This window comes from Rhododendron vialii, chromosome 10a, assembly GCF_030253575.1.
Source record: "Rhododendron vialii isolate Sample 1 chromosome 10a, ASM3025357v1".
In the NCBI taxonomy this organism is placed as follows: domain Eukaryota; kingdom Viridiplantae; phylum Streptophyta; class Magnoliopsida; order Ericales; family Ericaceae; genus Rhododendron; species Rhododendron vialii.
The window spans coordinates 22,951,797-22,976,715 of record NC_080566.1 but is presented as its reverse complement, the minus strand read 5'-3'; the positions used below and the strand labels follow the sequence as shown (position 1 = coordinate 22,976,715).

At 38.1% G+C, this 24,919-nt stretch overlaps 1 long non-coding RNA gene and 1 pseudogene across 1 annotated transcript; one reads left to right on the top strand and one right to left on the bottom strand.

Annotated features, from left to right (window-relative positions):
* Window positions 1–9,711, top strand: part of LOC131303004 (sugar transporter ERD6-like 4) — a 51,631-nt pseudogene extending 41,920 nt beyond the window's left edge.
* Window positions 9,712–13,677: 3,966 nt separating this feature from the next.
* Window positions 13,678–17,103, bottom strand: LOC131303359 (uncharacterized). The gene is made up of 3 exons (XR_009191995.1): window positions 17,038–17,103; window positions 16,479–16,941; window positions 13,678–13,923 (listed from the first exon to the last, which is right to left on the bottom strand). It is a non-coding gene; the product is annotated as an uncharacterized LOC131303359 (long non-coding RNA).
* Between the last annotated feature and the right edge of the window lie 7,816 nt (window positions 17,104–24,919).

The following is a 24,919-nucleotide window of genomic DNA, read 5'->3' as shown; positions in this document are numbered from 1 at the left end:
TTCGTGTGGAAGAGCATCATAACTCGCTTTGGGGTACCTTATTCGTTGATTACAGACAATGGGTCACAATTTCAGAAGAAGTTCAAAACTTTCTGTGCCCAGTATGGGATAAAAAATTATTACTCAACTCTAGCCTACCCTCAAAGCAACGGACAAGCAGAGGCTTCAAACAAAACAATTCTTGATGAGATTAAGAAACGTTTGGATAAGACAAAAGGGGAAATGGCCTGATGAATTGCCATTGGTTCTATGGGCATACCGAACAACGCCTAGGAGGTCTACGGGAGAGACCCCCTATTCATTAGCATATGGAACAGAGGCTGTTATTCCATTGGAAATAGGTCTGCCGACCAACAGGACCACTTTGGTTGAAAGTGGAGGAAATGACAGAGCTTTGGAGATTGAGTTAGACTTTGCCGAGGAACGACGAGAGCGGGCCCTGGTGCACTTGGCCTCATACCAAGAGCAGCTCATCAAAAGTTATAACAAGAATGTACACCCACGAGAGTTTGGTGTAAGAAACCTTGTGCTACGAAAAGTGCTCGGCAATACTAAAGTGGCTAATGAGGGAAAGCTAGGGGCGAATTGGGAAGGCCCATATCGAGTTACAGAAATCGCGGGCATTGGGGCTTATCGATTGGCGGACTTGGACGGGAACCCAGTGCCAAGACCTTGGAATGTCCATAATCTGAGAAAGTTCTTTATATGAATAAATTTTTCTTTTTGCACATCGTGATTGTGTGAGAGTTACGAATAAAACTCTCTTGTGTTCTAGTTTTGTTATTTTAGCTACAAGGGGTACGAGTAACGCCCTCTATAGTTTTACAGTTTATGAATGAAAGTTACTTTTTTAGTATAAACTGTTGTTTTTTTTTTGGTATTTGTTTTAAATACGAATTACGAAATTAATTTCCCTCATTCGTATTGGGGAGCAGGGTAAAGGATATCCATTTAAGTACGTGACACTTGAACACAAGTTCGAAACACTTGTGTAAATTTCAAACATTTAAGTACGTGAAACTTAAAACAAAAGTTTAAGTACGTGAAACTTAAACTCAAGTTTAAGTACGTGAAACATTAATCACTGCTATCAACTTGTGAGATTTCGAAAACTTTTAAGTACGTGACACTTGAATGCAAGTACGAAACACTTGTGAGAACGCAAGTACGAAACACTTGTGTGATGTTCTAAGTACGCGAAACTTAAAGTGTGAGAATAGGAGGAGATTGTCAAAAACACGACGATTGCATTTATTCGTCTTCTGTGAGATCTTGAACAGTTGTAGGAGCAGTCGTAGGAGCTGCTGGAATAGTCGAGCCTTCCGAAGTATGTTCAGGTTGACCACCACTGACTTCCTTCTGGCCAGGATTGGTCATGACTTCACCTGGTTCAACATCAGGAACATGTTGCTCAGACGAATGTTGCTCAGACATATTCACCACCTACTCTTCATCTCTCTCCTCTGCAATATCTTCCTCTTGACTAGCAGCACTGGGCAGTTCAATGTTGGTCCAGAGAGGAGATGATTCAGGAATCTCAGCTTTGGCAAGGCAAGCTGTCCAAGAGGCCACCCAAACTTGGTCCTGAATTCCAGGCATTTGGCTTGTGTAGCTTTCAGTGGCAACCTTGATTCCTTCGTTATACCCCTTCTCAAAAGCAGCTTTGGCTTCCGTCTGGCTCGCTTCCAATTCTTTCAGAGTTTGATGTAAGCTATCCTCAGCTCCCTTCAGTTGTCCTTTAAGTCCATCAGCTTCTCCCAGGGCTAGGTTTCTTTCTCTCTCAAGCCTGATGATGGTGCGTTGAAGCTTGTTGTTCTCGCTGACCAGTTTGGCACGTTGGGGCTCAGATTGGCTGAGTTTTTGAGCCATGGCCACCATTTTTTGCATCACCTGGAACGATCAAGCAACAGCTGTGATAAACATACATATCAAACGCTATATACGCTATGGTTACAAAAAGAAACTTTACCTTGGCGTTATGGGACATGAAAGAGCTAAGGAGGTTGTCAGGAGACATTGCAACTTCCTTTTGCATGTCCACAGGCAAAAGAAAGGCCTGGGACAATGCAAGTGCAGTCCCTTCAGTCTCAACAGAGTCCCGAGCAGTGATGGCTCGGTTCCCATGAGAGAAAGAGGGAGCCCATGCAGATGCAGGAGACGAGGAAGAAGGTGGGGGTCTTTCTTGGGATTCCTCCACCCTTTGACGTTTTTCTCTGTGAATGGCTTCAATGTCTTCTGGGGAAAATCCAGGAAGAGCATCAGTCTGAGTTTGGATGCGGCGGCCACGACCTTGACCCCCTTGGCCCCGAATAGTGCCACGACCTTGACCAGGGATGGTGAGAAGGCTGCCTAAATCAATTGGTCGGTTCATATCAGGAGGTGAGGGGGTGTTGCCACTAGAAGAAGAATCAGATGTCGAGCTGGAAGCTTCTTCGGCAAGAGGAATAGGTTCGTCGGAGATTGGAGGTGTCCGAGAATGCCTCTCTTCTTGTTCGGGAACTGGTCTTGAAGGACCAGCTATTGCAGGGTTGTCAGCTGCACGGGTACGTCGATCCATAAAACCCCCGTATGATGCTTTGTAGCTAAAGAGTACCTGAGCCGCTCTTGCTCGGCCAGCAAGGTATGTCCCTTCACCGTTGAAAGCAAGTGCTCGTCTGATGTCAGTTACGTGCACTTGAGGGGTTATGATATTATAACCTCGGTTAATGTTTGACGCTGAAACAAAGCAAAGCACAAGCAATTAGAAGCACGAAAAAGCTTTTCCTATGAAAAAGGACAAACAATATGAAATTAAAGGAGAGCACTAACGTGGGCTCCCGAATATGTGAGGGGCATGAAAACCAATCACTTGGTCGTCCTCGTCTCTGGGTTCGAAGTTGCCCGTAACGATCAGAAAGTCGTCGTCATCCCCTCAAGCAGAGTCAGGGAGTTCGAGAACGAGCTTCTTTCTAGAATCCCTACTTTTTAAATAATACGTAAGGGCATCCCCAGTTCTGGAAATGCTATATAGATGGTGGATATCGTACAAGCCTAGGGAGGTCCCTAACATTTGATTTAGGGCATTTATGCCCATAACTACTCGGAAGAAGTTAGCAGAAACCTGCACTGGGGAAAGCCTATAATATGCTAAGACTTGGCGGAGCAGAGGAGCTAAGGGAAACCTAACCCCGCCCTCAACAATAGCTACCATTGGAATGTGAAGAGTATCGAAATCGAAACTCTCACGGATGGCATCCTCAGGAGCCAAAACAATAGCTACGTTGTCAGGAATCCCATATCGAGATCTGAAACTAGCCATGGTTTGAGGAGTATTACAGTGTCTTCGAAATCTTCCCATTACTAGAGAGGTATTTGAGGTTCTTTTGAAGTAAAAAAAAGGGGACGATAAAACCCTAAAACGTGATTGTAAACAATCTACTAGAGAAATGGAGTTGTAAAGAAGAAGAAGTGATGACTTACGAGAATAGTCGATGGAATCCCTAAAGAGCAGAAAAGAAGAGGCCTTGAGACGATGAACAGAGCTTCAATGGCGGGGAAGAGCTTGAACCATTTTTTTTCCTGTAGAAGGAGTCTAAGAGAGAGATTGGGGTTTTTGAAAATGGGACGAAAATCCAAAAATACCCTAAAAATTGGTGGCGTACGTGAAACGTCATCACAGACGCCGTTTGAGTGTTCCGTTTTCCAATAAACACGTCTGTTCGTATTTAATGTAAAGCAATATGATGATCGACACGTGTAAAGGTTAGGGCTAAAAGCCTGTGACGGCCACAAGAAAGGATGATTTTTTCTTAGCAACGTGATGAAACATTGCACCAATATATGAAATAGGGTGCAGAAACAAAATGAATTTGCTCGGTAAAAGAGCTTTATTCGTCATTTGAGTAAAATATAAACGAGCAAAGCTGGGGAGCAATTGTAGGGAGGTATTCCCGAACAAGTACAAAACGAGTCCGAGCACGGTCAAAGAGAAGGTCAACGCATTATGGACCAGTGATATGAGAAGTCAATGGTCCAGAGAGATTGTACGATTCTCGGTGCAATAACACGAGACGTTATTGGACCGAATACAAGGAAAATTACAAGAAATGCCACTGTTCAAGAAACTTGTTCAGCAAGAGAGAGCCGAACAGGAGGCGAGCTCCTTAGAAAGGATATGGTCCAAATTGTTTCCTTAGGACCAGTTACATGAGAAGTAACTGGTCCAGGCCGTCTGTTCGGCCATGAGATGGCCGAACAAAGAGAGAAGTCCTATTAGAGGGAACATTCTAGAAGTGTCCAGAATCACTGGTATTCCGTTACGGGATGAGATCCCAAGAATATAGGATCTAAGAAAGATACCCAACGAGTATGGGATGTTCGGCTTGTTATGGAAAGAGTCCTACAAGGATTAAGGAAATAAACTGATAAGGGAACGAGAATCCAAGATATCCTGGTTTTCCTATACGAGGTAGGAAACCTAAGGCAATATGGATACTTGGGCAGCAAGCATCCATAAATCTATAAATAGAAAGTAAACCTAGAGGTAAAAGGTACGCAATACACTGCATTCTTATTGCTTTCCTACTGATAATTAGGGTTTGATCGCTAGTACGAAATACTAACAAAGGCATCGGAGGGCCTTTGCCACGAGAGGCAAAGGTGCACTCACTCCTTGTCTGTTTTGCAGGACAAGGGTTACGTTAACAAATTAGGGTTACGTTCAAGAGGCACGTGAAGCCGCTGCATTCCAGTGCTGTTCAGAGCACAACTTGAATTTGTCCACCTACACTTATTATATTGCTAGAAAAAATCACCAAATTACCAAAGTAACACGATCTGTAAATCCTTGATGCAGGTATCCTCATCCATGCTAGTCTCCTCCTTGTCTCTGTTGCATTTTTGTTTGCATTTTTTGTTAGGGGCCAGTAATGCTTCAGTTGCTCCACATTTTTCCATTTCCAAATAGGGTTTGTTTGAATCAAATATTTAGAGATGGAAGAGTTGATTTTCCATAAATAACTAACTCCTGTTTTCATTGTTCTTTTTGTTTTCACTAAGCAGGAGTGGGTGTTAAAGAACTCTCATCTTCATAGCACCTTGGGAATATTGTCACTCGTTGGACTTGTGGTATGTTTCTACTTAACTTTCTATTTGTTTATCTTCAGTATATTTTTCTTTCAGTTTTATGTCTATGCTCTTCTTTTTCTTGTGGCTGCATCTTAAGCTTTTAAGGACTGTTTCTCTCCAGGCTTTCGTGATTGCCTTTTCTTTGGGTGTTGGAGCCATTCCTTGGATTATTATGTCTGAGGTATTCTGAATTTACTTTTGGGTTTAACTGATAAAAGAGTGAGTGTATGTAAAACAGAATATAGCTTCTTCTTCTTTTCTTTTTTCTTTTTTTTAATTCTCGGTCCTGAGAAATGCTGTATCGTGTTGTCAGTTGTTAGATTAGCAAATCGTTTGGTTTTTGGTTCCCAGTCCAACCACCAGTCATTTCACCTTAGGCTGTTTGGGGGTTGATTTCTATCAGACGTATAAGCTTTACCAAGTGATGTTATAACTCCAGAGATCCTTTTAAGTACTGCTGTATAGGCTCAGGAAATGTCAAGCTAATGGGGCAGTTACTTTGAACTTTTGAATGGGAACAACACACTATTTGTCTCCCTACTTGACTGGCCACTCAATGAGGACTCTAGTTTGCGTTCATAATTCATAAAACATGTCTAGAAGCTTAAGTTTGGCAACCCCTTGTGGATTGTTGAAAGCTTTTAACTACCGACTCCTACCTGTCCTCTTTAATTTAAAAAAAAAACCTCTTTTCTTTTTCTGCGTCTTAAAATAAAAACGTCGGTAGCATGTAGATTAACCTGTTATTTTACCGAATGCAATGTTACACATATGAGAGTTGTCTTCATAGAAATTTAAAACTGCCAAAAATAATAGAGATGACTTGCTCTTTTTCAAGTGCTCAAACTACAAGAATTTTTTATTTCAGATTCTTCTCGTAAATTAAAAAGGCCTTGCTGGCAGCGTAGCAACATTGTTGAATTGGATGACCTCGTGGGTGGTTACAATGACTGCAAACCTACTTTTCGTGTGGAGCAGGGGAGGCTCTCTCTCTCTCTCTCTCTCTCTCTCTCTCTCTTACTTTTCGTGTGGAGCAGTGGAGGCTCTCTCTCTCTCTCGTTTAACTTGTACTCACTCCATTTCAAATTGTTTGTCAGATCTGCAAAACTAGGACTAAAAAATATGCACTTCTTTCAAGAAAAAACTCAAACTTTTTTCATAAATTAAAAGGACTCATTGATATCTAGTGAATCGTTGAAAAAAAAATTGAATTTTTCTTACAAAAATTGTACTCCCTCCGTCCCATTTTTAGAGTCTAGTATTTCATTTTCGGCTGTTTCTTAATAGTGTCCATTTTGTATAGTTAGTGGGTAAAAGTTGGTGAATTTTCCATTTTGCCCCTAAAAGTAGATTCCATTTTGAAAAGTTAGTGAGTAAAAATGTAATGACTTGAAATTTCAATAAATAAAAATTTCGTTACATATTGGAATTTCTTTTTAATTACTTGGTATTACTTTTAAAAAATTCTTTTTTAATCCCTATAATCCGTCACAATTAGATTTAAGCCCTTTAAGATTATATTTCCTGACTAGAAATCCTACATGGCAAGTAAAATTAGTTTTCAACCGATTAGTTGGAGGAACCGAAGACCTTTTTGACCATCTTTGAGCCTTGTGAACCCCTCCCAACCCTAATTGAACCATTAGACCTCTAGAGATAATCATTTATACCCATGACTAATCATTCAAGGCCATACTTACCATCATTACCTCTTTACCCATTGGTCAATAATTATTAGCGAAATTTTTATAACTTGGATAATGGACATTAGGATTTGCCAATGAATATGTGATTTGACAAGACAAATCATGGACTATAGGAAGCCATCATTTTGCTTCCAAAAGAAGCAAACTTAGCCCTGTCATGCATGTCAACCTTAGACTTATAGCCCTTAACCTAAATTGCCCACCAAAGTTACTTTTCTAGATTCCCTAAGTACATATATGTGATTATATATAGGTATACACACCTCATAGCCTATTATAAGCATGCCTATATATGTCTATATATACATATTTACACTATCTAGGAAAAGTGTTAACCATTGGACAATGTTCTTATCATTGAAAGCCTTACCTCTCATCATCTCCTTTTCCATAGACTTAATAGGACTACTTAGTACGTTAGTATACTTATATATATATATATAGACACACACACACACACATGGTACTAGAGAGAGAGAGAGAGGCCGAGAGTGAGAGGGAGAGGTGGAATGTGTGCATGTGTTTTGTTCACTTCCACAAGCTACCATTTAGCCTTAAGCCTATATACTATTTGACAACCCATTTTAGACTACTTTAAGCATGACCCTAGCCTATTATTTTGTTCTTCCTTACAAGTTAACCCTTCCTAGGACAAGACAAGCCAAAAATCCTTCATGATAACATAAGTTATGGCCTAAAATGGAAGTGACAAGTCATGGCATGCTTGAAAGGCTTGATTTGACCAAACAATGGAGCAAAATCCATAAGAAAGGAGAGAGAGAGGAGGCCGGCCAAGAGGGGAGAGGGAGAGCCCAAATCTTTGCTATAAATAGGACCCTCCTCATGTTATTCAACTCACACCTTGAAACCTTTCAACTCATCTCTCTAGAATTCTTGTGTTCTTACTTTGTTCTTCTTGTTCTTGAGTTGTTCTTGAGTTCTTCCTAAGTTCTTCAAAAAACTCATCATAGGCCACCACTAAACCACCACTCGACCACTCTTTCAATCCAAAAAGTTTAGTAGTATAGTCAAGATCTAGTTTCGAGAGAAACCTTTCTCTTTCGAAACTACTGGAAGCTTACCATAGGAAGTCATTCTGCCCGATCGTCAACTCATTTTCCGTTGCCGCTCTACCGCCAAGAAGAACAGTAGAATGTCCTTACTCTCTAGTTCTAAATATAATGTAGAACATCCCTAACCGTCTTCTCTAAGTTTATAAAGTTGTTTATCACCTATAAAGTTTGGAATGTATGATAGTTAACCAACATATTTTTGCTAATGAAAGTATGAGCATGTTGGAATAATTGACTTATACTCTAATAAACATATGTTGTTTTGAACTTCCCACAAAGGAAGAAAGAACGGCTTTTGAACGATAAGACTTTATCGTTTGATAGAAGTATTCATATTTTGATCTTAGGATGGTTATGGGCATGTATACATGAATTGCTTATATTACTTGTCTTATTGTAAAGCATAAGTGATTTTCACTCCAAAGGCGTCCGTACATGTGGCGTTATACTTTAAGTAGGGATTTGAGCATGATTAGTAAAATAGAGTTGGATGATCTTGCTAGTTTAATTTCAAGATTACAATGAACGATTTATGATTTCGAATGTGAAATGTCCTACCGCGGAGTCGTTACATGAAAACGAGACACCTAAATCGAGAAGGTTGAAACATGACACCTATGGTGTGTTAAAGGCAAGATAAGTTTTGAAACCACAATGGGGCCGGGCTTGATAGCCCATTGTGTGGTGTGAGTGTGAAAACGATTTCGAAAAACCTACTGAGAACCTGGATCGGCGGAATCATTGTGGGGATACTCTGGAATCCGGAATGGCGGAACCGAGGGATGAATTGTGGTTTGGTTATCCGTGGAGAGGAGCCAACATGATTGTTTTAATGATTTTCGAAAAATCCAAAATTGGAACCCGGATCAGCGGAACCATTGTGGGATACTCGGGAGACCGGAATGGCGGAACCGAGGTTGGGTGTATTAAAAACGATTTTGGAAATGTTGACTTGGTAAATGAAAGGTGAAACCAGTGACACGGTCTACGAAATGTCGCGTAGGAGAAACTCAGAAAATTATGGACACCAACGTTAGTTTGGATAGTGAAGGTGGATGTGTCATTGTTAGCTGTTTTGTTGAATATGCATTTACTATGTGGAAATCATTAATTTATGATCTACTGCTTGTAAATGAAGGGTTAGTGGGTATAGATTATTCTATTGAGCTTTTTGTAGCTTACGGTGTTATCTTTGGTAACCCTGACATATTATATTGGTGGCGACGCTGGTATAATGTGTCAAACCTTATAGATGAACATGGTGACCTCTACACCTTAGAAGCTTTTGGAGCCGAAGAGCTGGCTAGGATGGAGGAACATGCAGAACAGTAGATAGGAACCCTAGTTTTCCCTTCATGTTTGAATAAAAGTATATTTGTGAGAATTACAATTTAATATCGAGCCAGACTCTATTTAGTTTTTCAATAAAATTATCTATTTAACGTTCCCAAAATTAGAGGCGTTACAAAAAATGTAATAATGATGCTTTCATAGACGGATCAAAAAAAAATGTTTTCATAGAGGGTAAAGAAAGAAAGTGGAGGTAAAAGTTGATGTGAAAAGTGTAATGATGGTGTTTTTTTAATAAGTTGAAATTACGAAGCAGGACACTTAAAAAGGGACGGAGGGAGTATTATTTTTACGTCTTCGTTTTGCGGACTGGACAAACATTATGGAACGGAGGTAGTACTAACTATGTAGTACCCTTCAACAGGGACCTTTGCCAGTTATGCAATAGTGTCGGCTTTTACTGTGGTGTTTGTGACACTATGGGTCCCAAAACCAAAGGATGAACCCTAGAGGAAATTCAATGGTCCTTCAGGTAGATGTGATGTTTGTTCAAGCCCGTATTTCCTTTGATCTGGCTTCCAATAAATCTCACTGCCAGCGTTGTGTGTAATTTGATTGTTGTAGTTCTACCTTTATTGTAACAAAAAAAATAAGCAAAGTAGGGTCCATTCAAATTCATTTCCGGCTTCTCCCTCCATTCAAAATGCTAGAAGTTTTTAAGTTAAAGCATGAACAAATAAAGCCTGCATTCGATTGGATGTATTCGTCAATGTTTACCTTCACCCACTTGGACTTGGGTTTAGACATCCATTGTATAGGCAGGTGAGCTCCATATGAATTATGAGGGCAGCCTTCTTTATCCCTTGAAATGTTGCCTCGCCTAGTACTAATGGAGCTAACAATTTTAAATTCACCTCTTGTAAGAACTTTCGAAACCAGTTCCAGGAACCATTCTGGAATATTTGACTTCTGTTGTTCTACTTTGTTGCAACCCATGTATGCACGCACACGTGAAAAGAACATATTGATGAACGAGGAAAAGAATTTACGAAATGAAGAGGTTAAAAGAAAATCTATTTTACTTCGCACAACGGTGCGGGCCGTCTAAAAAGACATTTCCCAACAAAGGTCAGGATCATTTTGATCCAAGGGTCTCTATGTCTCCCACTTCCTCCTCAACAGGGTAATTGCCGTAGATGGTTGGAATTTATTGTGATACTACAATATTTAAGACCCATATTAGAAAAGCTGCAATCACTCTAGATCTGAAATCCATTATGAAGCCATCTCCAACAGCCGAGTTTAGTTACTATTAGGCCTTGTTTGATTCAAGGATTAGCTGCCTGGGATTGGACTAAACGCGTCTAAATCCCGTGTTTTCTCTCGTTTGGTTCCCGTTTTGCGCTTTGGGATTGGTAATCTGGGGATTGTTTTAATCCTTATATGAGGTGTATTATATAATACAAAGGGAAGGGGGGGGGGGGGGGGGGGGGGGGGGGGGTGTTGTTGTGTTTGTGGGATTATTTATCCCAGACAAAAAAACATGGAAGGGAACTTTCCAAGAATTGCAAAAATGCCACTGATATAAAAGCATCGCTTCCACGTTTCTTCTTCTCGCCGCACCTTCTCTCTCTACACCAGAGCAGCTCTGAGGCGATTCAAAAAATTGGCGATTGTCTTCCAAACCTGGTACTTCGTCTCTCTCTCTCTCTCTCTCTCTCTCTCTCTCGATCGATCTCGATCTCTCGATCTCAATCTTGAGATTTCTGGAAATGAGTCCGTTTGAGAAACCTGCTTTGTTTTCGTTTGAGATCTTGAGATTTCTGCTTTGATTTCTGCTTCATGTGTTTTAGTTTTAATAATGTTTAGTCACAAACTATTTCTAAACCCTAGAATCTGTTTCAATTGATTTTTTGAAACCCTAGAATATATTACTTCCGAACGAGTATATTGAGTAAGCAATATACTAGTGTAGGCCGTCGTGTCCAGATCTAGAACACTGATTTTTTTTTTCTACTTTGATATTTTGTTAGTAGATGGATATCACTAGAAATGAGTTGGATTATACTTCGGAGGAGACCGAGGTATTCACCATAGTGACGCATTTGATTAGGCAGAAAAAAGTGGTGTGTGGTTTGGCTATAATTGTGGTCCAAGTTGCTCTTGAGAGATATTACTCTCAACACGAATCTAGGTTTACGGAACAGAACCAATTCCAAGAACAAATCGATAACATCAATCGGTTAGTGCATCGTAGCGACGTAACTTGTTTGGAGCAACTTCGGATGGATAGGAATTGCTTTATGCATCTATGTAACCTAATTGAAACAGTTGGGGGGTTGTCCCATTCAAGGTCAGTTTGTTTGGAGGAGAAAGTTGCGATGTTTTTGTACACCATAGCACACGACCATAAGAATAGAGTTGTTAAGTACCACTTCTTCCAGTCAAGTCAAACTGTTAGTAGGCATTTCAATGATGTTCTTTGGGCTGTCATACGCCTGCAAGGTCAACTGCTCGTCAAGCCTGAGCCTATAACTCAAGCATGCACAGATGATAGGTGGAAAATTTTTCAAGTAACATTTGAAATTGAGTACATAACTCATATGGTTATTTTAAGTTTCTAAGTAAAAATAATTAACTTCTTGCAATATTTTTAGAATTGTTTGGGGGCACTAGATGGCACATACATTGATATTCGAGTTGGTCCATCTGTCAGACCAAGGTATAGGAATCGAAAAGGAGATTTGGCTACAAATGTGTTGGGTGTTTGTAACACAGATATGAAAATAATCTATGTCTTATTTGGTTGGGAAGGGTCAGTAGCAGACTCTAGAATCTTGCGCGATGCTATGACTAGGACAAATGGGCTAAAAATTCCCATTGGTATATTTTTTTTATTACATATGTAACTTTATCAACATATTTCTTAATAAAAAAGTACATAAATTTGTAAATCAATCATACACAGGTTCGTATTACCTTGTTGACGCCGGCTACACAAATGCAGTAGGATTCTTAGCTCCATACAGAGGAAAGCGTTACCATTTGAAAGAATGGGATGGTCCAGCTCGTCAGGACCATGAGGAGTACTTTCATATGAAGCATGCCCTAGCCCGTAATGTCATTGAGAGGACTTTTGGTTTGTTAAAAATTTGATGGGCTATTCTTAGGAGTTACTCATTCTTCCCCATTAGAACGCAGTGTCGTATTGTTATGGCATGTTGTCTAGTCCATAATCACATTAGAAAAGAGATGAGTGTTGACCCACATGAACATGAACTTAATAACCTCGAAGACGAAGATAATGATGATGAATACATTGATACAGTCGAGACATCGGGTCAATGGACTGACTGGAGAGATGCCTTTGCACAACATATTTATCAAGAGTGGCAGGAATGAAGGGGCCATGGTGGCAATTAGAGTACCCTTGTTATTTGTAACATCATGTCATTAATCATGTATTTATTTTTAAGACTTTATTGGTGGCTTTGATCACATACTATTTGTACGACTTTATGTAATTCTTTGAATACTTATTTGTGGGTTTGATGTCGTCTTTGGTTTTTGGACTTTATTTGGGGTTTTTATCATGTATTTGTTTGTAAGACTTTATTTGTGGCTTTGAACACGAATTTGTGGACATTGATGTGCTTAATTGTGTAAAAATGAATGTGGGCATCGACTATATTAGGCATGGAGAAGCCTACTAAGTCTCGTAAGAAGGGAGGGAAGGCAAAGGAGTGAGGGAATGCCGAAGAAAACGTTGCTGATGCAATTAGGCGTTCATGGAATCAAAGGGAGGAAGATGCACTTCTTAATGCGATGAAGGAAATGGTTGTCAAAGGTGAAAGAATTGAAAGTCTGGATACTTGAGGAAAGTAGAGGGAATGTTACTTGTTGCTTTGCCTGGCACTAGCATTCACTACAAGAAAAAGCAATATCACCTTCGCTTTTAAAAAAGTGGCTAAAAGTTCAATCTCGTTGGCATAGGATTTTACCTACAAAATTTGTTGCTTCGCTAAGGCACGGCTAAAGGTGCGTCGACAATAGTTTTTGCCAACGAGAAGTCTATGCGTGGGTAAATGAATGAGTTTTAGCAACTACTTTCAGGGTTGGCAAAAGGTCCAAGTTGTGTTGGTAATTGTTGTGCATTGGCAAAAGTCTAGAAAAATGGGGACAACATTTTACTTTTGCCAACGCAAAAGAGAAACTTTAGCAATGGCTTTCTTCATGGGCAAAGGACAAGCTTTTTACCAACACAAATTGCTCGTTGGCAAGAGCACCATTTGCATTAAATTATAATTTAATTTTTTTCCTGTACTACTTTTGCCAACACCTAAAATGCGTGGGAAAAATAATTTGTATTGTATGTTCCATACGTTTGCCCACAGTTAATTCCGTTGGCAAAGTTCTTAAATATATTCATAAATTTAAATTTAGAGCTCAATTTTCATAAATTTAAATTTATATTCCACCAAAATTCCTTAAAAACACACAAACATAGAATCTGTTATCAAATTTCAACAAAATCAATACCATATGTATCCAAGTACATCCCAAAAGAAACTAACAGTCTAAAATATCCAAAAAGGAACTTTGTCAATACATTTCAATAGCCAAGAGTAATTTACCAAGTCTACCATATCCAAGTATCCTACCAACAAAGCTATTATAAAAAATATATATGATCCGAAAACATTAAGTGATTCCATCGCATTGCCTTGCCAAACCAATGCATCATCAACCTGTCAATAAATCCAAAAAAACATCAATGAGAACTATAATTACTATTGTAATTGTGAAAATAATAGTACCTACTTTTATTGAAACAGAATACCCCAAAAGGAGGAGAGGAACAGAACACCCCAAAGGTTTAAAGTAAACCTAGGCTAAGTACCCCACAAAGTGTACGAGGTATAGCTTCCCACATGTTGGAAGGGACCAAAGGTTTAAAGTAAACCTAGGCTAAGTACCCCACAAAGTGTACGAGGTATAGCTTCCCACATGTTTGACCTTTCCAACAATTGGGATAACACCACTGCCTGAACTACTTGACAGCAGCCTAACCTGAAAAACCTCACACCCATAGCCAAATAAAGCACCCACATCCCTTGATAGCAGCAGAAAATAGTTGCAACAAAAAACATGGCTTATTTACCTTTTTGGTCCCCAAAGTATTAGCGAGTGGCCAATTTCGTCCCCAATATAAACATTTGACCAATTTAGTACCCAACGTTTAAAATTTGCGTCGATTTGGTCCCTATCCATAACGCCGTTTCTTGATTCCATCAAAAGTGGAGACATTCTTGGTATTTCACCTATCATCATCTTCTTCACACTCCACACCCTAACCCAAGTCCAATGCTCCAATATGAGCACAAGCTGAAATAACAGTTGCCATGGTCAGTTGCCAAAAAAAAAAAATAGTTGCCATGGTCACTTCATCGGGGTAAATCCCTTGGCTATTCACGCGAGTGAATCTAACTCGCTTCACACGCGTCTCCTGCAACTGGCACGTGTAGCTTAGTTTCGATGAGTTACAGCGGCGGACGACAACGTTTGTGATTGTCTCAGTGAGACGCTTCAGCCCCTGTGGTCAAATAAAGTTTTAGACCACTTCGTGTTCAGACCTGTTTTCACAGCAGTGAAACGAACACAAATTCCGATGACCTCCGGTGAGACCCGTGCTCTGATACCACTTGTTGGAGGATCGCAAGGTCACCGTTTACAACACGTAACAAACAATTTGTATTTTTATTGAACAAACAAGCACGAATTTTACAATTCACAGGAGAGGAGAAACTGGGTTCCCTGGAACTCTCTCTCTCTCTCAGTATCTCACTGATTTTTCAAACTTAATTCATTATACTACAAGGATTACAAGTCTGTATGTATAGACTACGAATTCAATCTCTTAGTTACTAAGTAATTTGACCAATTCTAGTCACAGTCAAACCAAGCTTCTTACCTTGGAGCTTCCATGGACGGCACCACGTTGAGCACGTGGTGGCTGTGAAGCTTCCACCTTTTCCAGCTGCTTCTTGCAGATTCTGGGTTTCCCTTGAAGCCATCAGGCTTACTTCACAACATTAGGGTGTGGGGTGTGAAGAAGATGATGATAAGGTGAAATATCAAGAATGCCCCTTTTTTTGACGGAATCAAGAAACAGCGTTATGGATCGGGACCAAATTGACGCAAATTTTAAACATTGGGTACTAAATTGGTCAAATGTTTATATTGGGAACAAAATTGGTCACTCACTAATACTTTGGGGACCAAAAAAGTAAATAATCCAAAAAAACATCATCCAAAAATCCTTAGACACAAAAGAGAATTGGCACCAGGTGCACCAATAGATTCAGCATGTGCACCAACAGATTCAATATCATATGCCCAAGATTACCAATTTCATTTGAGACCTAAAGCCCTTTACTTCATGATTGATCTGCAAATATGATTTAGTGCCACTAGCCACACTGAATTAAGTGGCTCCACAGGAACATCAAAGCCAAATAAGACCCATCATTTGCCTACACGCACTCCCCAGAGAAAAGGGAACACACCCCCCCCCCCCCCCCCCCCCCCCCCCAAGATGAACCACACACACAACACAGACCAAGCTGATTTATCCAGCTTTCACAATGGAGTAAAGTCTAAACATAATATATCATCCATAGAGAATCCATCATTTTTGGTTGTTACCCATAATGCCACCCTTGCTTTGATTAAATCAATGTTTTCCATCCAGTCAGCTTGCTTATTTTCAAAAACCAACTGGTTTTTTTAATCAATTCCAAATAGTCCTAACTACCAGCACTACCTTCTGGCTTCTGGATCCACTTCTAAGTAACCATAGTCACAGTCTCTCCAAAAATAGAAAAATAGAGTTCTTTGTTACAAATTTTTGTTTAGTGTTGTCAATGCAGTAACAACATTCCAATTTTCTATTCATTCACAATGCCTCTTTTCTCATTCATGCCCAAGCCTCTAACATTCCAGGAGAGAATTTTCATGTCTCCCACACACCTAGAACTAGACTGCCCAATTTGGGTTAAGGAGTTGGTTGAACCACAAGAGCTGCTCCGAACTCTTCCTAGAGTGCACAGAACCATGAGTTAGGAGTAGTTCTTGAGTGTGGTCCTGATCATGGCCGAGTGCCCTTGATTCAACAACTAATGATAGATGTATGAAATGCTACATACAATACATGTATTAAATAATATCTGATTACTTAATTTGGTAACTCCTATCTTGATGGGAATTGAACAAATGAGGATGTAGGAGAAAATTATCGTTTTACCTTTAACTTATCCAGTAGAAGTTGCATCATCCTCTTCACCTGATATGCTTGCCTCATCATCCTCTTCATCTAATGTGTTTAATTCGTTTGAGTTGCCCATCGCATCCGCCTCTTCATCTGATGTGCCCGCCTCACTATTGCACCTATCGATCACCTCCTGAACTTGGGCTGGATCAACCCCTGCTTTTATAGCCAACACCTGAAGAAGGCCTTGAACTACTGTCATTGTCCGAGAATGCTTAGTCAAGGTCTTAGCTTGATCGTCAACCTTCTTCTATAGAACACTTGCCTCGGGATCAGGTTCTTGAGGTTGATTGAATGATGAAATAGTACTCATGCGGCTCCCGTATTCCTTCACATAAACTGACCTCTTTCCAAGCACATCAACGAAAATTTGTCGCTCGGATGAAGGATTAGTGACATTAGGCTGCGATTGTTCTTTAAGCTTTGCTTTTAATGTAGCCTGTCAAATTTAAATCTGTTAGTTCGTGACAAGAAAACTGCAAAGATAAAACAAAAACAGAATAGCAGTACATCTAAGAATGTATAATATACATACATGATGCTCTCGAGCCTTGTCATTTATCCACTCTCCCCCATGTCGATGACGTCTATGGGTCATATCTGCATATGTAACAAAATCAAAAAACTATACTACTTAGAAAAAAAGACAAAATATAAAACTTTACCAAACCCATGCCTTCTCGTATCGTATCATATATATAAACGTATCACATATACAAATTCTATGCCCTTTCGTTGCATATTTTATTTTATTTTTTCAAATATCAAATGTTCGGACCAGTTTACGCCCAACACAATTGATTTCAGGGCGTTGAAATAAATGATCGGGCAACCTCTAGTGGCCCAAAGGTTGAGAATATTTGGCCTTCATGAAATTCGAACTTGCGGCCTCTTAATCAGCCAGTTACTATATTTTAGTAATGGTCGATCTAAACCATAAGAATTTCACGTCTCACTGATTCTGTCATTATCACAATAATCAAATATCATCGGATATCAGCGACCGCCTGATTAGACCACATTTGATGCATCCTGATACATTAAAGTATTGGATTGCAATATCTGACCCCCACCTGAGTGTTTTTTTTCCCCGATCAGAACCGTTCATCTTTTATGTATTAGGGTGTACATCAGTCATACCAAAAATGAAGTTAATCAGGTATCGCTATACACTTGATCGGATAGAAAACTCATTTTGTTAATAAAATTGTGTCTCGATAAAGAAGTTTTCTAAACCCAATCGAGACAAATTTTTACGAGAATGATATAATCAATATGGAAAACAAAAGCATCGGTTTGGATCATCGTATTTGTGTCGCGGTCGAATAGCTACCGTACGTTCAAGTACAACACAAGACTTAGTTTGTTAAGAATTACATTGAACGTTTAGAAGTTAAAAAGTCATTACCAACTTAAATTTTTACAGTGGTCGATCTGAACAGTTAAGATTTCACGTCTCACTAATTCCATAGTTGTCACAAAAATCGAAGATCATCGGATATCGACACTACAAGAAAAATTCAATTGGGTGACGAATGAAAATCGTCATAAATTGCATGTTTTTCGTCACAAATAATATAGGTGACGAAAAAAAATTTATCGACTAAAGGTTGTCGAGGATTCCTACCTGGTGACGAAATCTATTTTTCGTCACCTATAGTGTCTTTTGATGACGAAATATTTCGTCACCAAAAAGTGAATAATTGGTGACGAAATTTTTTTCCTCACTTATTGTGCTTTTTGACGACGAAAAAATTCGTCACCGATAGATCACATTGGTGACGAAATTTTTTGTCACTAATATAAGAAATCGGTGACGAAATTTTTCGTTGCGAAAGATGTTTTCATATGGGAAAAGAAATCCATCTTTCTTGCTCCTGCTGGGTTTCGAACCCGAGTCCCTTGAGTTTTTCGCGCAAGCTCCAACCAACTGCACTACACACACTTTTCAGTAAATATTTGAAATATCTAATATATAACACATATGTTTAACATGAAAATATATTTCGAATGTAATTTTGGACCTTTAAACATTAAAATTAGCAATTTTGATAAACATGAAAGTTGTAGGCAATTGAGTTATTGTTCAAACCCAATTTGAATTATCTCAATCGGAGATTTTAGTAAAGAGTTATGTCCGAAATATATTTAGTGACAAAGCGCAATTCATAAATTTTGTCACGAAAGGTACCCATTTGACAACGAAATATATTTTTTGTCGCTGAAAGCGTTAAAATGGCGACGAAATTATTTTTCGTCACCAAAGTTAAGCATTTGGTGACGAAAAAAATATTTCGTTACTAAATTGCTCACATTTGGCGACGAAATATATTTTTTGTCACCAAATGATTATCTTTGGCGACAAAAAATAATTTTGTCACCTTTTTTAAGTTTTCGGCGACGAAAAATGTATTTTATCGCCAAATGGGTACCTTTAGTGACGAAAATATTTTTTCCGTCGCTAAACAGGCATAATTGGTGACGAAATTATTTCGTCACAAAAGTTATCAAAATAGTGACGAATTTATTTTTTCGTCGCCAAATATACTCATTTAGTGACAAAATTAAATTTCGTCGCCACTTTTTTGTCACTAATTTTCATTTTTCTTGTAGTGCGAGGACCGCCTGATCGGACAACATTTGATACATTCTGAGGCATTAAAGTGTTAAATTGCAAGACCCAACCCCCTCCAAAGTCTTTATTTTTTGATCCGAACCGTTTGTCTTATACATATTATGAAGTTCATCATTTGTACCAAGAATGAAGTTGATCGGGTATCACTACACATTTGATCGGATGGTAATTATCATCCAAAAAAAACAAATTGCGTCCCAATCAAAGCGCTTTCTAAACCCGGCCGAGCTAAATTTTTATAATAATGATTTAATCAATAAGCACAATGAAATCAATGGCCTCGATTGTTAAAATAGTTTCGTCTTATTGAGATCCACTAAATAATTGTATCAAACATTATTAAAAAATGCATAACATATAGGAGTAATATTACTTAGATATTGGTTAATATATAAGAGGAAGAATAGAGGAGTAACGAGGTGGGAGAGAGAAACAAAGAGGCGAGAGAGGAGGAAATCATGAGAAAACTGGGAATGAAACGAAAATAAATTAGAGCGCGGAATTAAACCGCCTAAAATTTTATGCTTTTCTGTGCCAGTTCCAATTACATTTGCTTAGTGGGGCCATAATGGATCCAAATCCAACAATTCAACCTGTTTAATTGGAGCTCTTTGGAACGGCTAAATTTTTCTTTGGATGTTTATTACTTTTTTCAAAAAAAATTGTTAGTTGGTATTGGATTTATTCTAGAGTATTAATTATTCATCTGAATTAGAGGAGTCTAGACATAAAAATTCACAACCAAAAGTTTAAAAAAAAAAAAAGTATTAGAGACGGAGAAAATTTGAAATTAACAATTGTCTTTTTTGTGTTTAGTGTTGCCTTCTCTGAATTTTTTCAACTTCGATTTATGTTATACTTTTCTGATTGATCTCGCCGAGACGAATACTTGTTCCAAAAAATTTTAATAAAAAGCTAAAGAAAATATCCCTAAAATTAAATAATTCCGATTGTATTTCAATATCATTAAAGTTTTAAGACGTCCTAGAGAGAAAAATTAGTATCATCAAACAATTGAAAAAATATTTGCTTTAAAATAATGGGCGCCGCTATAATCATATTGATATATCGTCCACTTATTGGACACTACAAAAAATGTCACGTAGCAAGGATAAATGTTTTATTTGTTTCAAGACAAAAAAGGAAAAATAACACAATCCTGATGTTGAAATTTTTTTTTTGCTAATTGGTAGGAGAGATCATTACATCATGTATAAAATATAAAGTACAAACCACGGGATACTACATCAAGTCCATGAGATAAACAAGTTCAACAACCCAACTCAACTACAAGTCCTAAGGGGGGAAATAACCCCAGCAAATACAAATACAAAAAAAAAAAAAAATATCCACACAATGAAAAGACTCGAACTCCTAACCTCTTGGTGAAATAAAAGAATCCTAGCCAACTAGGCTAGCCCCAATTTGTTTCAACATTGAATTAACTTTGGTAAAATATCCAAAAAAAAGATAAATCTTTCCCTCGATGGGAAGATAGATTGGTCTAGTGTTTTCCCTACTCCAACAACTCACTTGGAAAAGAGAAATTTTTAGAGGTGGGGGAGAGAAAAATTTAGAAATACTAAATTTAGAAACAAAGGCTTCTATTAATAGTTAATTTAGAAAAAAAAACACATTAACCACAATTAACCTATGTTGGAAAATGTTTGCCAATAAACTACCTTTTCCCAACGTAAAATGCTTGTTGCCATAAGGTTTTACTTATAGCTACGCGTATTGCATCGCCAAAAGTACGATAGTGTTGGCAAATATTTCCCTCATTCTATCTGACGGGCAGCCAATCCAAATCCAATTGTTTTGCCTACGACAGTATCTACGTCGCGAAAAGTAATTAATATTTTCGATAAGTTTGCCGACGCTTTTGATTTTTCGTAGCTAAAAGCATGCTTTTGCCAACGACTAATGTCTTGCGTAGGCAAATTTAGTCGCTAAAAGTGCATTTTCTTGTAGTGATTCGTGTCAGTCCTCATATTTCGTCTAAGTTGAAGGTTTGGAAAAAAAAACTATTACTCTGTCTAAGTTGAAATGACTCAACACATATGATCGAAGTAGTGGACGATAAAATTTGGGAGAACTACTGCAAGGTAATCTTTTTTCCCTATCAAGTCTAGCAATTTACAGCATGTTAACCATGTAAACAACCATTGCATTTTAAATCTTTTGTAGATAGACAATAATGCGTCGGGGCTAAGGTTCAAGTCATTCCCTTACTATGAAGATTGGTGCATGATTTTTGGGAATGACAGAGCAACGGGAGAGATAGCAGAAAGTGCAGCTGATATGATTGAGAACTTAGATGAGGCTCCCAAGGAAGCCTGTGATGATTCAACCACGGTGAACAAAATTGACAAGTCACCTGAAGAGCATTCAAAAAAAAAAAGGCTAAGGTTTTTGAGAACATCTTGGCTGGAATGAATAATTTCACCGACAAGTTGGGGATATATTTTGAGAGGTCTGATGCTAAGATTGAGATGCTTGGAGGTAGGATGAGTTATGCACATGACCTCTCAAAGAAAAGAGCCGAAGTTAATGATGCACTTAGGAAACTTCTAATCACAGTTGAGTCTAGGGCCCTTGCCGGAATGGCAATCACCCAAGATGCACAAAAGGTTGATCACTTTTTCAGCCTTGATGATGAGGAAAAAATGATAATGGTGAAGAAGTTGTGTGACTTGTGTCCTTAAATTTCAAGTCTAGTTGGAACAAAACTTAAACCTATGTTTAATTTTAGCTTTCGTTGGTCAGTGTGGGGTGCACTTTTAACAAATGCAATGCCTTTTGTGATGCACTTTTGGAACATGAGCGTAACTTTATGTTATGCCTTTTTGTGATGGCTTTAGCTTGTTATGTGATGGCTTTAGTATAAGTTTTTATTTGGTTAAGTGATGGCTTTTAGCTGTTTACAGTTGTTGTTTTTTTTGTTTGGTTGGCTTTAGCATGTTATAATGCACAAGTTATGTCACATCTTGTTGGTTAGCATGCCCAGGTTATACCACTTCTATTGAGATATATGCCGAGGAGCTACAAGTTCCATGGGTGTTGAGAGAAAGATGTTCTTTTGATTGGTAAAAGAAAATAAATTGAGAAGGCTTTTTGATCCAAAACAATGCTAGAACAAATTCTTTGAATCCTTGAATTGAGAATTTGGAATGCCGAGATTTTTTGCTTGATAATTTTTTGCTAGAACAAATAATTTGGAATGCCCAGATTCTTTGAATCCTTGAAATTATTTGCTAGAACAAATAAATTGGAATGCCCATTTTTTTTTTCTTGAGAATTAACTACTAGTTATAAGAAGACAATAGTGTTACTAAGTCAGGAATTAGGCTAACACTTCATTTGTTGTTTGCAAATAACAGATTGAGTGAGATAGAGAAGAGAGAGGAAGAGAATAAGGCTCCATTTGTTTCAATGTGAAACATTTTACAAAGTAACATATTTTTCTTGTAATATATTATGAGAGCAAACAATTTTTCTCGAATTCATTTTCCGGTGTTTGTTTGAAAGAAAAAATAGTCCGACCTTTTGATGGGAGGTGGAATAGCACCGAACACCAACCCAAAAAATATCTATATACAGTATTATAATAGGCATAAAAACATAAGTATGTATATGGACATATATTGGTAGGTCCCATTCCGACTCGTGTTAAGGGTTTCTTTTGCAAAACTAGTTAGGTATTGGACAGTTACTGAGACGAATGGGGCGACTCAGACACGAAGGTCGACGAAGATCGTCACCAACGACTTACGGGGCCTTCGACGGTAAAACAAATTTGCCCGTGCAATGTAAAATATTTTACATAAAAAAATATTTTTGGCACTTTTTGGGGAGCCAAACACCGGACAATGAGAAACATTTTACAGAAAAATACTTACTTCGAAACAAACGGAGCCTAAAAGTAAAAGAAGAAAAAGAACTTTGTTTTTCCATAGGAGTTTATAAATACAACTGCAAATTTACTACATGTAGCCTGTTTTTTGGTAAATCATATTCGGAAAAAAAAAATGCCCTAAAAAAATGGACAAAAATACCCCTACTTTAATACATACAACCACAAACATATAACCACATTAAAACATAGCCCATAACCCATGTTTCCCTCCATATTCTCCATCAGAGAATCATATTCATCTTCTTCCTTCTATTTCCACGTTCACCACCATTGGTCCTACTACCAAGCTCTAGAAGCTCCCACCTCCCACCATAAACCCAATCCACCTCTGCCTCCTTACTCTGACCTCCCACCTCCTAACTCTCAATAGAAACCTCCATTGCTTCCTCTTCCTCCATTGGTAAAGAAGAAGTCTTGGACCCAACAAATGAGAGCAATGTGCATTTTGATTGGGGATTAAAAGGCTATGCAATGAAAATGGAAGTTGACGAGGATGAGGTAGCCATGGATGTTGTAGTTTCGGAGCCAAAACAGCAGCAAAAGATAACCCATAATTCCTCCATTTTTAACCTGGTTCTGTCCCAACATTGTCAAATTCTAAAGTTTGAAACTATACCAAAATTTAAAACTCTAGAGTTTGAATATTGTAGACAATATCATATTCTATAACTTGAAATTATGCCAAAATTTCAAACTCTAGAGTTCAAATAATGTAGACAATATATCATATTCTACCAAAAATTGTATTAAATACCTAGAGGTTTAATACCAGTCAGATTTTAATATCCAAAAACCTTCAAATAATTCAAACTCTAGAATTTGAATATTGTTGATAATATCATATTCTACAAAAAATTATATTAAATGCCTAGAGGTTTAATACCATTCAGATTTTAATATCCGAAAACCTTCAAACAATTCAAGTTCTAGTATTTGAAATTTATTCATATTTTTAAATCCCAATTGACTTAGGCTTCGGAGGGGTGTTGCCAAGCCACACCGGTGTCCATAGTTCTTCTTTGTTTTGCATGATCCAGTCTGAGTCCACTTGTAAACCGATTCATCAATGGGCGATACTACACTTGATCTTAGCTAAAAGTACAAGAATAGATGCTGTACTTGATCTGTTTTTTTTTTATCGGTGATACTACACTTGATCTTAGCCAGAAGGCCAAGAACGAATACTACACTTGATTTGTTTTTTTGAACGGCGAGATTACTCTTGATTTTAGCCAAAAAGCTGAGACAAATGCTACACTTGATCTTTTTTTTGATCGGCAATACTACACTTGATTTTAGCTAAAAGATCGAGAACAGATACTACATTTGCTCTTTTGTTTGAAGCGGCAATACTGCACTTAGTCTTAGCCAAAAGGCCAAGAACAAATACTACACTTGATAGTTTTTTTTTGAATGGCGATATTACATTTGATCTTAGCCAAAAAACCGAGAATAGATAGATGCCACACTAGATCTTTTTTTAGATCAGCAATACTACGCTGGATCTATCTTAGCTAAAAGACCGAGATCAAATGCTCCACTTTATCTTTTTTTTGAACGGCAATACTACCCTTTATCGTAGCCAAAAGGACGAGAAAATATGATATAATTGATCTACTCTTTTTTTTTATCTGCAATATTACACTTGATCTTACCCAAAAGGTTGAGAACAGATGCTACACTTGATTTTTGTTTTTTTTACCGGCAATACTACACTTGATCTTACCCAAGGCGAGAACAGAAGCTACATGATCGATCGGCAATACTACACTTCATGATCTTAGAAAAAAAGCCGAGGACAAATGCCACACTTGTTTTTTTGTTTTAATCGGCGATACTGTTCTTGATCTTAACTAAAAGGCCAAG